We start from the raw sequence: 12369 nt of genomic DNA on the forward strand, positions 1-12369 counted from the left end.
AAATAACACTTCTTGGTACAATCTTGCTGGTATCATGCCATGCTTAAATCGTTTTGTTTTGTTTAGCTTTTGTGGCAGAGATTACTAAGAAACACCAAATATAACATAAAGGCGTTTATGACAATTCATAATAATATGATCATCAAACAGATCTAAAACTTAAAATGGTATATCAAATCGTTTTGGTATATCTTTTATAACATAGTTGAGAGTCATTTGTTGAAACAAAAAAACACTTGTTTTTGCCTATTCATGTATTTTTAAATATGTATAACATAGTATTTAAAAAGATAAAATAAATATGTATACTGGTGTATAACATAGTATAGTATAACATGAATTAAACTTTTTTTTTAAAAGGTTTTAGTAAAAATCTTCTTGTGCTCAAAATAATGTAATGAATGACAAAAATGAGGATGGAGGAATCGAATGAAAGCTTTTTTATACATTGGAATACTTGATCACTCGAGCGTCACTTCATAGCGTCATCAGCAGCGCTCAAAGGATCTGCCCTCATGTTGTTGCAGTTTGTTTATTTAAGAAATTCATAATAAATAATAATAAAGCAAGATACCCTGTTGAAATATGTGTAATGTGTGGTTTATATAAACTGCAAAGGTAAAGTACACTTTAAAACAGATTGTGACCGATGTGAAGGGGGAGGAGAATGTATACGTGCGTCACGTTTAGTCAATAAAACACTTCCGCATAGGATACACCTGTGTATCCTCGCTCATGACTCCTCTGAAAGCCTCCTCACTCCTCGATCCTCGCCTCCTCGCGGTGCAATTAGAGAATTGAGATGTCCTTCAAGATGGCTGAGCTCGATCGGTTTCCGGGTCATAGGATGGAGGACAGAGGAACGAGGAGACGAGGAGGGATATTGAGAAGCACCCTATGTTTCCCCAATTCCGACTCGGTTTGAGAGTGCCAATTTCACCGCCACGTCAGCAGTTGCGCATCACCTCTGTTTTTTCCCTCCCTTCCGCGAAGAACCTAAAAAATGTTCTACCGAGATTTGAACTCGGATCGCTGGATTCAAAGCCCAGAGTGCTAACCATTACACCATGGAACCAACACACCCTCCCAGCTGTCTGTCTGAGAGGCAGATAGCGATGAGGCTAGGTGGAATCAGGTAGCCTAAAGGAGGCGGGCGTGGTTCCTCTGCCGAAACCCGAGATTGAACCAGGGACCTTTAGATCTTCAGTCTAACACTCTCCCAACTGAGCTATTTCGGCCAGATACTCGTGCTGTTTAGCCTGGCAAATGAAGGTCCCACCGAGATTTGAATTCGGATCACTGGATTCAGAGCCCAGAGTGCTAACCCTTACACCATGGAACCTCGGCGTGTGTCAACTTTTCCCATGAGGTGCAGAGATTTAAGTCATTCAGTCCAGAAGCGCGATAGCAAGGAGCAAAAGAAGCCTTTGCCTTTTAAGCCCATGTTTCCCCAATTCCGACTCGGTTTGAGAGTGCCAATTTCACCGCTACGTCAGCAGTTGCGCATCACCTCTGTTTTTCCCCTCCCTTCCGCAAAGATCCTAAAAAGGTTCCACCGAGATTTGAACTCGGATCGCTGGATTCAAAGCCCAGAGTGCTAACCATTACACCATGAAACCAAAACACCCTGCTAACTGGCTGTCTGAGAGGTGGAATAAGGTAGAGTAAAAGAGGCAGAGGTTGTTCCTCTGCCGAAACCCGGGATTTACGCTTTCAGTCTAACGCTCTCCCAACTGAGCTATTTCGGCCAGGTACTTGTATGGTTTAGCCAGCATGGATGTATGGGAGACCGCCCGTCATTTTCGAGAAGAGCAGAACGAAGGTCACAGAGAGAAAATGAGTGGCCCGTACGGGGATCGAACCCGCGACCTTGGGGTTATTAGCACCACGCTCTAACCAACTGAGCTAACCGGCCTCTCTCTGGCACATTTTATCCCCAATTGCTCAGAAATATCCTGGTTGCCCTAATCAGGCTGAAGAGATTAAAAGCAAAGCCTAATAATGGGCTCGTCCGGGATTTGAACCCGGGACCTCTCGCACTCTAAGCGAGAATCATACCCCTAGACCAACGAGCCGAAACATACATCCTCCGTGCTGCTGTCGGGCCGCAAACATTTCAGCTTCCATGGCTTAAAGCGCAATTTTCTTATTAAATCAACAATTAAAAGGTAGCCGGTGCAAAGTTTCCAGCACAGAGGAAATGGGGCCTCTTTTTTTGTGGTCATTGGAAATCACGCTGCAGGACCTGCACACGAATAATGAGAAGCTTACTTACAGGAGCCTGGTCTGCAACACTAGACCCAGTTGATGTTGCAGGAGCAGAGGCAGCACTTGGCTGGACAGAAGGCTGTGGAGGAGACTGCAGAGGAGGCTGAGCAGGGCGCAGAGGAGGAGACTGCAGAGGAGGCTGGGCAGGGCGCAGAGGAGGAGACTGCAGAGGAGGCTGGGCAGGGTGCACAGGAGGAGACTGCAGAGGAGGCTGGGCAGGGTGCAGAGGAGGAGACTGCAGAGGAGGCTGGGCAGGGCGCTGCAGTCCTGTGGGTGGCTGTAGTGAGGATGGTCCTGGTGCAAAAGGACAGGGGTTGAAAGCCTTGCTGGAAAGATGGGAGATGCTCTTTCCAGTGGACAGGAAGCTCTGCAGGCGACTGGGACACCTGGCCAGGGGTCCACAATGCTGGAGGAGCAGGATAAGGGGCAGGAGCAGGGGCAGTAGCACGAGCCAGGGCAGGGGCAGGGCCTCTCGAGCCTGCAGTGGCTGGAGCGTAAAAAAACACAACAAAATTATCTTATTGTTTTAGACTTTCACTGCATGACTTTCTCAGCTCTGCTGGACAGCTACTGCGATTACAAGGTTTACTGCAAAGCATGTATGATTAGTAGAGAGATGACATGATGATGAAAAGATGGAAGGAAGCAGTGAAAATCATCCTGTTTTTCATCCAAGCACCATTAGAAGAAATACAAGAAGAAAAAAAGATGGGATCAGCCAAGTGTGAAGCAAAGCAGACCAAACACTACAACAGCCACTTATTCCAAGGGGAGTGTGAGATGACAAGAATGAGCTTTAGTCAGTGATTACGATAAAAAATGAAATAAAACCTTTTACATACACCTTTAAATTATCTTTTTTCCTATCTTTTTTCCACCTGAGAAGTGCCATTCCTCTGTGTTGTGAAATAAAATAATATGTCATTTAAAAAATACTGTTTTGTTTTATTTGTAATTGTTTGTAAAATATTGTTTAAGATTTACATACCTTGAGGAAGTTGTTCCTCAGCTTGCGAGGCTACAGTTGCCATCTCCAGGTCATCTTCCTCCTCAAAAAAATCCGTAGCAGCAGAGTCTGTAAAATAACATAAAACACTAAGCACATGTCACCAACACACTTGTATGCGTTAAGTGATACTCACCACATGTAAAGAGCTGTCTCCGGGCTGCGGACTCAGACGCAGGATGTACACGTGGTCCTGCAGCTGTTGAACACGTATTTTCGTTAGACATATATACTGCATAATATATAATGTAATGATTTTAAAGCTTGCAAATCACTTACAGGGTTTGGCTGGAGCCAAAATCTTCTGTGCCAGCTGTGAAGCAAATAAATGCTTCCCCCGCGCCAACAGGGCCTTCACATTGGTCGCCAGCAGTGGCCTGTTCTTAGTGGCAGTAGGTGGAGGAGGAACAGACACAGTGGCAGTGGGCACAGCAGCAGTGAGGACAGATGCAGTGGGCACAGTGGTGGTGGGCACGTGGGCTGGAGCCTGCCTCTTCAGCACGTATGCTTTGAAAAGGGCCATATTGGTGTTAGGCCTGGTCTTTGCCTTCTTCAGGTAGGTGATGAGAGCCTGGGCCTCCTTGCTTGGGTCCTCATACACCTCCTTCATTGACCTACCCTTAAAATCCCCAAACTCCACCATCAGACATCCAGAGTCTCCTGTCCTCTGGGCCTCCTGCAGCATGGCCTGTTTTATATGATACACCTCCACAGCCTCGCCTACCTCCCTGATCTGCGAGGTGTATCTGAGGAACAGGTGTTTGTTGTCCGACAGCGGGTTGTCCCTCTCCTCCTCCCCCAAAATGCTGCTGACCAGATAGCAGGCATACCCCAGTGAGTTCTCCAGCAGCCACAGGAACCTCTGACCCTGGTGTTTCCCAAACTGGATCTTGCAGTGAGCCAGAACCAGGAACTGGTCTCCAGGATTCCCTCCATTCTGCCTCACAAAGGCAGTGGCCTCAGCCAGGACCTCCTCCTTACACCTGGCCTTCCCTGCCAACACGATCTTCCTCCTATTGGCCTCCTCAGTTGGCCCCATAAGGAGTCGACCCTCAGAGGTTCTTCGTAAAACCGGGTATGCATACATAATCTGAAAGGACACAGGCATAAACAGAACGTTACATAGCTGTCATATTCCAACTGAAAGTATTTTACTACAGAATTTCTTTTTAATGTAATTAATTATTATAATATTATAATAATTAATGATTATTATTATTATGAGCATAAGCATTATTGTTTTTATACAACTGTGAATCACTTTGAATTGCCTTGTGTACAAATTGTAAATAGTGTGATGAACTAATTAATAAGAAAATAAATAACACTTCTTGGTACAATCTTGCTGGTATCATGCCATGCTTAACTCTCTGGGGTCGAGAAACGCGCCGGCGCGTTTTGCTGTTTTTTTTCCACATAGCAGCAACATAGACTTAAAATACTCCGTCATTTTTGGTCATATAAATAAAATCAACACATGATTATAAACTATAGAGGGTCTTCTTTTTTTTGTGTACACTCACATTAACATCAAAACCGTGTGCTTTTGTAAAATGAAGAAAATAAACAGGGTGTGCTTTCTGCCTCTCTGTCTCCGTTAAAAAAAATTCTGGTGCACGTCTCTAAACTTAAACAAAGCTCAGCGAATACTATTCACACAAGCACGAGCAATATATCTTTATTATCATTTAAGTTTGTACTTTTAAAATATCTAATTCAAAACTAAAATAAATATTCTCTGTTTATGTAATCTATTAAAAAAGAGAGAGGTGTCAGCCGATCTCATTATCGTTCTCTTAGCTCATTATTCTGCTAATCTGACACGCCCACGGAGAGCGCGTGTGGTATTCAAACGCAAATGATCTGAAGCAACACATGCAAAGTGTCAACGCCCCTCATAAACGCGATGACACAACAAATGTAATCATCAGATTAATGTACCCTATTTCTTCTTGCGAGGCTGTGTGAGGAATAATCCTGGGACATTTACCTCAGAACATGTACTGTTTTTTTTTCATTTCGAGGAGCAACGGATCCATCTGATAAGTAAGTTTTTTTTTATTATTGTTCTAATCGCGATATCATAGTGTATGTAAACCGCAAAAAGACTGTTTAAATATGAATCGCGTCTGTGTGTGAATGAATGAACTGAACAGTTTTTACCAAACCCTATTGCTATACTGAGATGAGTGAAAATCGACTGAAATATGTTGAAATAACGTTAAAATGTCTTTGTATTAGCAACGTATTAAACTGCAAATTAATATGTATGCCCTAATATAGGCTCATAAAAACAAAAAACGACATGCCTATGTTACAGACGAAATATGAAAGACAACATTTCGTCGACTAGTTTTGGATAGATTATTAACTGTTTACTGTAAACTAGACTACTGCCACATTGAATAAGCTTTTGTTCACCAATTTCTGCTCAAATGTTATATATTAGGCTATGTTTGTTTTGTCAGAAATAAAGTCATCAACTAGGATGCTATTATAGTCTTTGTTCCAATGTAGGCTTTATTCAAACTAATGAATCCTTAACTTTGAAATATGTATGATAAAATGTATACTTTAGTTTTTACAAAGAAATATGAAATATCCATCTGAGAAGTAAGTTTTTTTATTAGTGTTCTAATTGCGATATCATAGTGTATGTAAACTGCAAAAAGACTGTTTAAATATGAATCGCGTCTGTGTGTGAATGAATGAACTGAACAGTTTTTACCAAACCCTATTGCTATACTGAGATGAGTGAAAATCGACTGAAATATGTTGAAATAACGTTAAAATGTCTTTGTATTAGCAACATATTAAACTGCAAATTAATATTTATATGCCCTAATATAGGCTATCATAAAAACAACAAACGATATGCCTATGTTACAGAAGAAATATGAAAGACAACATTTCGTTGACTAGTTTTTGGATAGATTATTAACTGTTTACTGTAGCCTAAACTATAGACTACTGCCACATTGAATAAGCTTTTGTTCACCAATTTCTGCTCAAATGTTAAATATATTAGGCTATGTTTGTTTTGTCAAAAATAAAGTCATCAACTAGGATGCTATTATAGTGTTTGTTCCAATGTAGGCTTTATTCAAACTAATGAATCCTTAACTTTGAAATATGTATGATAAAATGTATACTTTAGTTTTTACAAAGAAATATTACACTTGAAATATTGTTATTTTAATTGTTGCTGTAATTGTAACCTTTTTAATAAAATAGCAAATAATATATTTACAAGGTAGATGTAAACAAAATCTTAAAAGGTCAATATAAGCCTTCTCTTCAAATTATTTGTATTGTGTTTTATTAGTGACAAATTTGGGGAGAGGATACATATCCAAAACTTTCTGAAAATACAGTATGAGAATTAACTACACAATTACTAGAGATGTTCACCTTGGATATTATACAATTTGCAAGCAAAAATACAAGTGGAAAAATACTATTTTTTTATAGATTTTTCCAACTGTGAACCAATTTTGTAGTATATATACACATTTCTTTTCTTGTGTCCTTGTATTCTTTCTTGTGGCTCAGTGACACACCTGTGAAAAGCTCATTATGCAGGCTCATTAAGCAGGTCTTTTGTCTTCACAGGTGTGAATCAGACCATTATACATGAGTCACGCCCATTTCGCATATTGCCTTTCCAAACAAAAAGTGTTTTACTAAATTTAAATCAATGTGTTGTTTTATGTGAATGATTTGGAAGGATGATTTTCAGATCATTTTGAAGCAAAAATCCTAGGCGAGAACATCCATTAGTCAAAAGTCTTGTGGACACATATTTAGTATGTGTTTTGTGGCCTTATTTCAGAGATTTTAAGTTTTAGTTTTTTCAATAACCATGCATAAACAATATTCTCTCAAAAATACAAACATGTACATACATCTTGCTAACATATTATGGTAGCCCTGTTTGTGCTATATAGAGTGAATTTACACCTTTGCCATTAACATGTTTATAAATAACTGAAAAAGCACAAATGTTAGAGCATGTCAGAACACCTCCAGGACCCCAAAAACACATAGGACCCCAGAGGGTTAAATCGTTTTGTTTTGTTTAGCTTTTGTGGCAGAGATTACTAAGAAACACCAAATATAACATAAAGGCGTTTATGACAATTCATAATAATATGATCATCAAACAGATCTAAAACTTAAAATGGTATATCAAATCGTTTTGGTATATCTTTTATATCATAGTTGAGAATCATTTGTTGAAACAAAAAAACACTTGTTTTTGCCTATTCATGTCTTTTTAAATATGTATAACATAGTATTTAAAAAGATAACATAAATATGTATACTGGTGTATAACATAGTATAGTATAACATATATGAATTAAACTTTTTTTTTAAAGGTTTTAGTAAAAATCTTCTTGTGCTCAAAATAATGTAATGAATGACAAAAATGAGGATGGAGGAATCGAATGAAAGCTTTTTTATACATTGGAATACTTGATCACTCGAGCGTCACTTCATAGCGTCATCAGCAGCGCTCAAAGGATCTGCCCTCATGTTGTTGCAGTTTGTTTATTTAAGAAATTCATAATAAATAATAATAAAGCAAGATACCCTGTTGAAATATGTGTAATGTGTGGTTTATATAAACTGCAATGGTAAAGTATACTTTAAAACAGATTGTGACCGATGTGAAGGGGGAGGAGAATGTATACGTGCGTCACGTTTAGTCAATAAAACACTTCCGCATAGGATACACCTGTGTATCCTCGCTCATGACTCCTCTGAAAGCCTCCTCACTCCTCGATCCTCGCCTCCTCGCGGTGCAATTAGAGAATTGAGATGTCCTTCAAGATGGCTGAGCTCGATCGGTTTCCGGGTCAAAGGATGGAGGACAGAGGAACGAGGAGACGAGGAGGGATATTGAGAAGCACCCTATGTTTCCCCAATTCCGACTCGGTTTGAGAGTGCCAATTTCACCGCCACGTCAGCAGTTGCGCATCACCTCTGTTTTTTCCCTCCCTTCCGCGAAGAACCTAAAAAATGTTCTACCGAGATTTGAACTCGGATCGCTGGATTCAAAGCCCAGAGTGCTAACCATTACACCATGGAACCAACACACCCTCCCAGCTGTCTGTCTGAGAGGCAGATAGCGATGAGGCTAGGTGGAATCAGGTAGCCTAAAGGAGGCGGGCGTGGTTCCTCTGCCGAAACCCGAGATTGAACCAGGGACCTTTAGATCTTCAGTCTAACACTCTCCCAACTGAGCTATTTCAGCCAGGTACTTGTGCTGTTTAGCCTGGCAAATGAAGGTCCCACCGAGATTTGAATTCGGATCACTGGATTCAGAGCCCAGAGTGCTAACTCTTACACCATGGAACCTCGGCGTGTGTCAACTTTTCCCATGAGGTGCAGAGATTTAAGTCATTCAGTCCAGAAGCGCGATAGCAAGGAGCAAAAGAAGCCTTTGTCTTTTAAGCCCATGTTTCCCCAATTCCGACTCGGTTTGAGAGTGCCAATTTCACCGCCACGTCAGCAGTTGCGCATCACCTCTGTTTTTCCCCTCCCTTCCACAAAGATCCTAAAAAGGTTCCACCGAGATTTGAACTCGGATCACTGGATTCAAAGCCCAGAGTGCTAACCATTACACCATGGAACCAAAACACCCTGCTAACTGGCTGTCTGAGAGGTGGAATATGGTAGACTAAAAGAGGCGGAGGTTGTTCCTCTGCCAAAACCCGGGACCTTTAAATCTTCAGTCTAACGCTTTCCCAACTGAGCTATTTCGGCCAGGTACTTGTGTGGTTTAGCCAGCATGGATGTATGGGAGACCGCCCGTCATTTTCGAGAAGAGCAGAACGAAGGTCACAGAGAGAAAATGAGTGGCCCGTACGGGGATCGAACCCGCGACCTTGGCGTTATTAGCACCACGCTCTAACCAACTGAGCTAACCGGCCTCTCTCTGGCACATTTTATCCCCAATTGCTCAGAAATATCCTGGTTGCCCTAATCAGGCTGAAGAGATTAAAAGCAAAGCCTAATAATAGGCTCGTCCGGGATTTGAACCCGGGATCTCTCGCACCCTGAGCGAGAATCATACCCCTAGACCAACGAGCCGAAACATACATCCTCCGTGCTGCTGTCGGGCCGCAAACATTTCAGCTTCCATGGCTTAAGGCGAGACACGGCAGGCAAAAACATCGATTTTTTATGCAGTGGTCAGTTTTGAGATTTTGGGCTAGTTTACTTCTTCAATGTGTGTTCTTTCAAACTGCTATAAAGAAAACATTGAAAATATACATTAAGATGTTTATTTTATTACATTTTGTTTACTTGCGCCAGTAAGTTTCTCCCGAATTCACCAAGAAGTTAGCATTCTAACGCGACATGCAGCGCTCCGTCTGTTTACTGAAGTCTGTCATGACCGGTATCGTTGGAAAGCTCTGGGTCTCATGCACAACGCTGTGTAACCCATATATGGGCATTTCCTTTCTATCAGTAACCAATCATGAATGTCCAAAGGGGGATTTAAAGCTAATGACGAAATCTCATTGGCTACTGCTGGTTTCTGCTAACGTGATTCGCTCAGACGCATCACGTGGTGTACTCTGACACTTCCGTGTTTAGCTTGCCGCGAGACTTTCGAAAATGCCGCTAACACCGCAAATCTCAAGGAAAAAAAAACGGCAATTGCGCTTTGCAAGATGTGGAAAGGGAAAGCAATCAGATGGGTTAGGTGAAAAAACACCAGGAAGCAGCACATCTGCCCGTAAGCTGACGTTGGGAAACCGGGGTGGGTTTAATGACAGTGCCGCTGACTGTGGGACACAGCAGTGGCTGATTATGCATGTCGCACGTCTGAACGAATTAATAAATGATCTCTTGTGCCCTAATTGTGCTGCATCAAGTCTATTTATTAACATTGATCCAGTGAACCATGGATTTTGTAGCAGTTTGCTTCTAGAGTGCAGTAATTGCAAAGGGGAGAATGTGTATAGGCGAAGCATCTACACATCCACACGGCTGCAAAGCGAAACGAGAGGTGATGTCGCTTTTGACGTGAACGTCCGCATGGTGCTTTTAGCCCATGAATTAGGGATGGGATATGCAGCACTGAGGAAGGTCAGCAAGGTGTTGGGGATCCCTTCCCTTCACCTGAAAACATACCAGAGGCATGACAAGAGAGTCACAGGTAGGCTTTCGAAATAGGGATAGGACAGGGATGTTGATTTTGGAGGTCTAATGACCTGTTACATTTATCATAGTGTTGTTGTAACAGTGAACATATTTTATTGGATGGAACACACACACACACACACACACACGCACGCACGCATACATACACATACACATTAACAGTAGGCTGCATCACATACACGCACAATTATGAATCTGTTATAATAGTATAACATAGGATGGCCTTATTCTTTAGTCATTTACTGTTTGCTTGTCCAATTGGCTGCTATGACTGCATGGTCTACTCCCTGGTCCTTTCAAAAAAAAATTTGCCACTCAAATGTACTGTTTCAATAAACTCAACAAAAAAGGAACAGTTCTTGACACAACATGCATTTTAATCTTAGTGGCGGAAATTGAGAGAGGACTGGAGTCACTGCACAAGACTAGGGAGCAGATCAGACAGGCCTATGCAGACGTTGATCCAGAGTTGGCAGAGTTGCTGAGGGAGGATGCTGATGCTGTAATTAACATTGGTGTCTCTTTTGATGGCACCTGGCAAAAAAGAGGCTTCACTTCCCATTATGGCATTGGTGTTTGTATCGACATTCTTACAGGACTTGTCATTGACTTTGAGGTCTTATCCTCTTACTGTCATGCTTGTGTCCTAAAGCAAAGTGCCAAAAATGAAGGGAAGATCACTGTGGAGGAATTTGACAGCTGGAGGGAGACGCACACTGACTGTGCAAAGAATTTCACAGGGTCTAGTAAGGCAATGGAGCAAGAGGCAGCAAAGAGGATGTGGGCTAGATCAGTCAGTCGCCACCAGCTGCGGTACACTGAGATGCTCTCAGATGGGGATAGCTCTGCTTTTAAGGAAGTACTGTCACTAAACCCATACCCTGGGCATGAGATTGTAAAGCTGGAATGTATAAACCATGCTCACAAGCGAATGGGCACAGCGCTCAGAAAATTTAGTGGCGAACGCAAATTGGGAGGCAAGGGTTTGGGGAAACTGACTGCAAAGAAATGCAAAACACTGCAAAATTATTACAGGGGGGCAATTTTGAATAACCAGGGGTCACTGGAAACAATGAAAGCAGAGATATGGGCAGGCCTTCTCCACTGCATGTCAACAAATGAAACACCATTACATACTAGGTGCAATCCATCTTGGTGTTGGTATCGGAGGGCAGAAGACAAAAATGAGACCCCCGAAAGCCACACACGACATACTGCAAACTACCTATCCCACGAGGTGGGCCAGAAACTTCTCCCCATTTATCACCGCATGTCAAGTGATAGCTTGCTGCAAAGAATGCAGCATGGTGGCACACAAAATGCAAATGAGTGCCTCAATTCTGTGATATGGGCCCGCTGCCCAAAAACAGTTTTTGTAGGCAAGAACAGGGTCGAGGCAGCGGCAAGCATGGCCATCTCCACTTTTAATGAGGGTGCCTCAGCTATGCTTAATGTGATGGCAAACTTATGGCTGGAGAGCACACTTATTACAGTGAACACCATCAAGCAGGCAGACCTGCTCAGGGTGTCCAAAGCAACCGCCATTCAGTCCGCAAGTGCAAAACGCAAACGAAAACTTGTGAGCACAGACAAGAAAGTGAAAAGGCACCAGCAAGAGATGTCAGAGGGACCTACATATGGTGCTGGAATGGATCATTAGACTTTAGAAAGCTGTGACAGCTACTGTTGGTATTGTTCTGTGTCCATAACTGTCCAGCGTGGGTTTTGTCGGCAACTTTGTGCATGATACACCAATGTTAATTAATTGAGTTACTGCCGTTGTAGGCCTTATATGCATGCCATGTTATTAAATAATCAGTTTTCATGAGCTTGAAATATTATATATTATTATTACTAAGGGCCTGAGCATTTATTCTGTTTTTGAAAAATGTTTTCCAATAGAAATGTATTAAATTCCC

At 41.9% G+C, this 12369-nt stretch overlaps 7 non-coding genes across 7 annotated transcripts; all 7 read right to left on the reverse strand.

Annotated features, from left to right (window-relative positions):
* Positions 1 to 1165: 1165 nt before the first annotated feature.
* Positions 1166 to 1238, reverse strand: trnaf-gaa (transfer RNA phenylalanine (anticodon GAA)). Its single transcript has one exon. It is a non-coding gene; the product is annotated as a tRNA-Phe (tRNA).
* Positions 1239 to 1547: 309 nt separating this feature from the next.
* trnaq-uug (transfer RNA glutamine (anticodon UUG)) lies at positions 1548 to 1619 on the reverse strand. Its single transcript has one exon. It is a non-coding gene; the product is annotated as a tRNA-Gln (tRNA).
* Positions 1620 to 1841: 222 nt separating this feature from the next.
* On the reverse strand, positions 1842 to 1915 carry trnai-aau (transfer RNA isoleucine (anticodon AAU)). The gene has a single exon. It is a non-coding gene; the product is annotated as a tRNA-Ile (tRNA).
* Positions 1916 to 2003: 88 nt separating this feature from the next.
* Positions 2004 to 2075, reverse strand: trnas-aga (transfer RNA serine (anticodon AGA)). The gene has a single exon. It is a non-coding gene; the product is annotated as a tRNA-Ser (tRNA).
* Positions 2076 to 8840: 6765 nt separating this feature from the next.
* Positions 8841 to 8912, reverse strand: trnaq-uug (transfer RNA glutamine (anticodon UUG)). Its single transcript has one exon. It is a non-coding gene; the product is annotated as a tRNA-Gln (tRNA).
* A 224-nt stretch (positions 8913 to 9136) lies between these two features.
* Positions 9137 to 9210, reverse strand: trnai-aau (transfer RNA isoleucine (anticodon AAU)). Its single transcript has one exon. It is a non-coding gene; the product is annotated as a tRNA-Ile (tRNA).
* Positions 9211 to 9298: 88 nt separating this feature from the next.
* On the reverse strand, positions 9299 to 9370 carry trnap-agg (transfer RNA proline (anticodon AGG)). The gene has a single exon. It is a non-coding gene; the product is annotated as a tRNA-Pro (tRNA).
* Positions 9371 to 12369: the final 2999 nt, after the last annotated feature.

Source organism: Siphateles boraxobius, unplaced genomic scaffold (assembly GCF_051911475.1).
Source record: "Siphateles boraxobius isolate OS27281-9 unplaced genomic scaffold, OSU_SipBor_1 269, whole genome shotgun sequence".
NCBI classification, from domain to species: domain Eukaryota; kingdom Metazoa; phylum Chordata; class Actinopteri; order Cypriniformes; family Leuciscidae; genus Siphateles; species Siphateles boraxobius.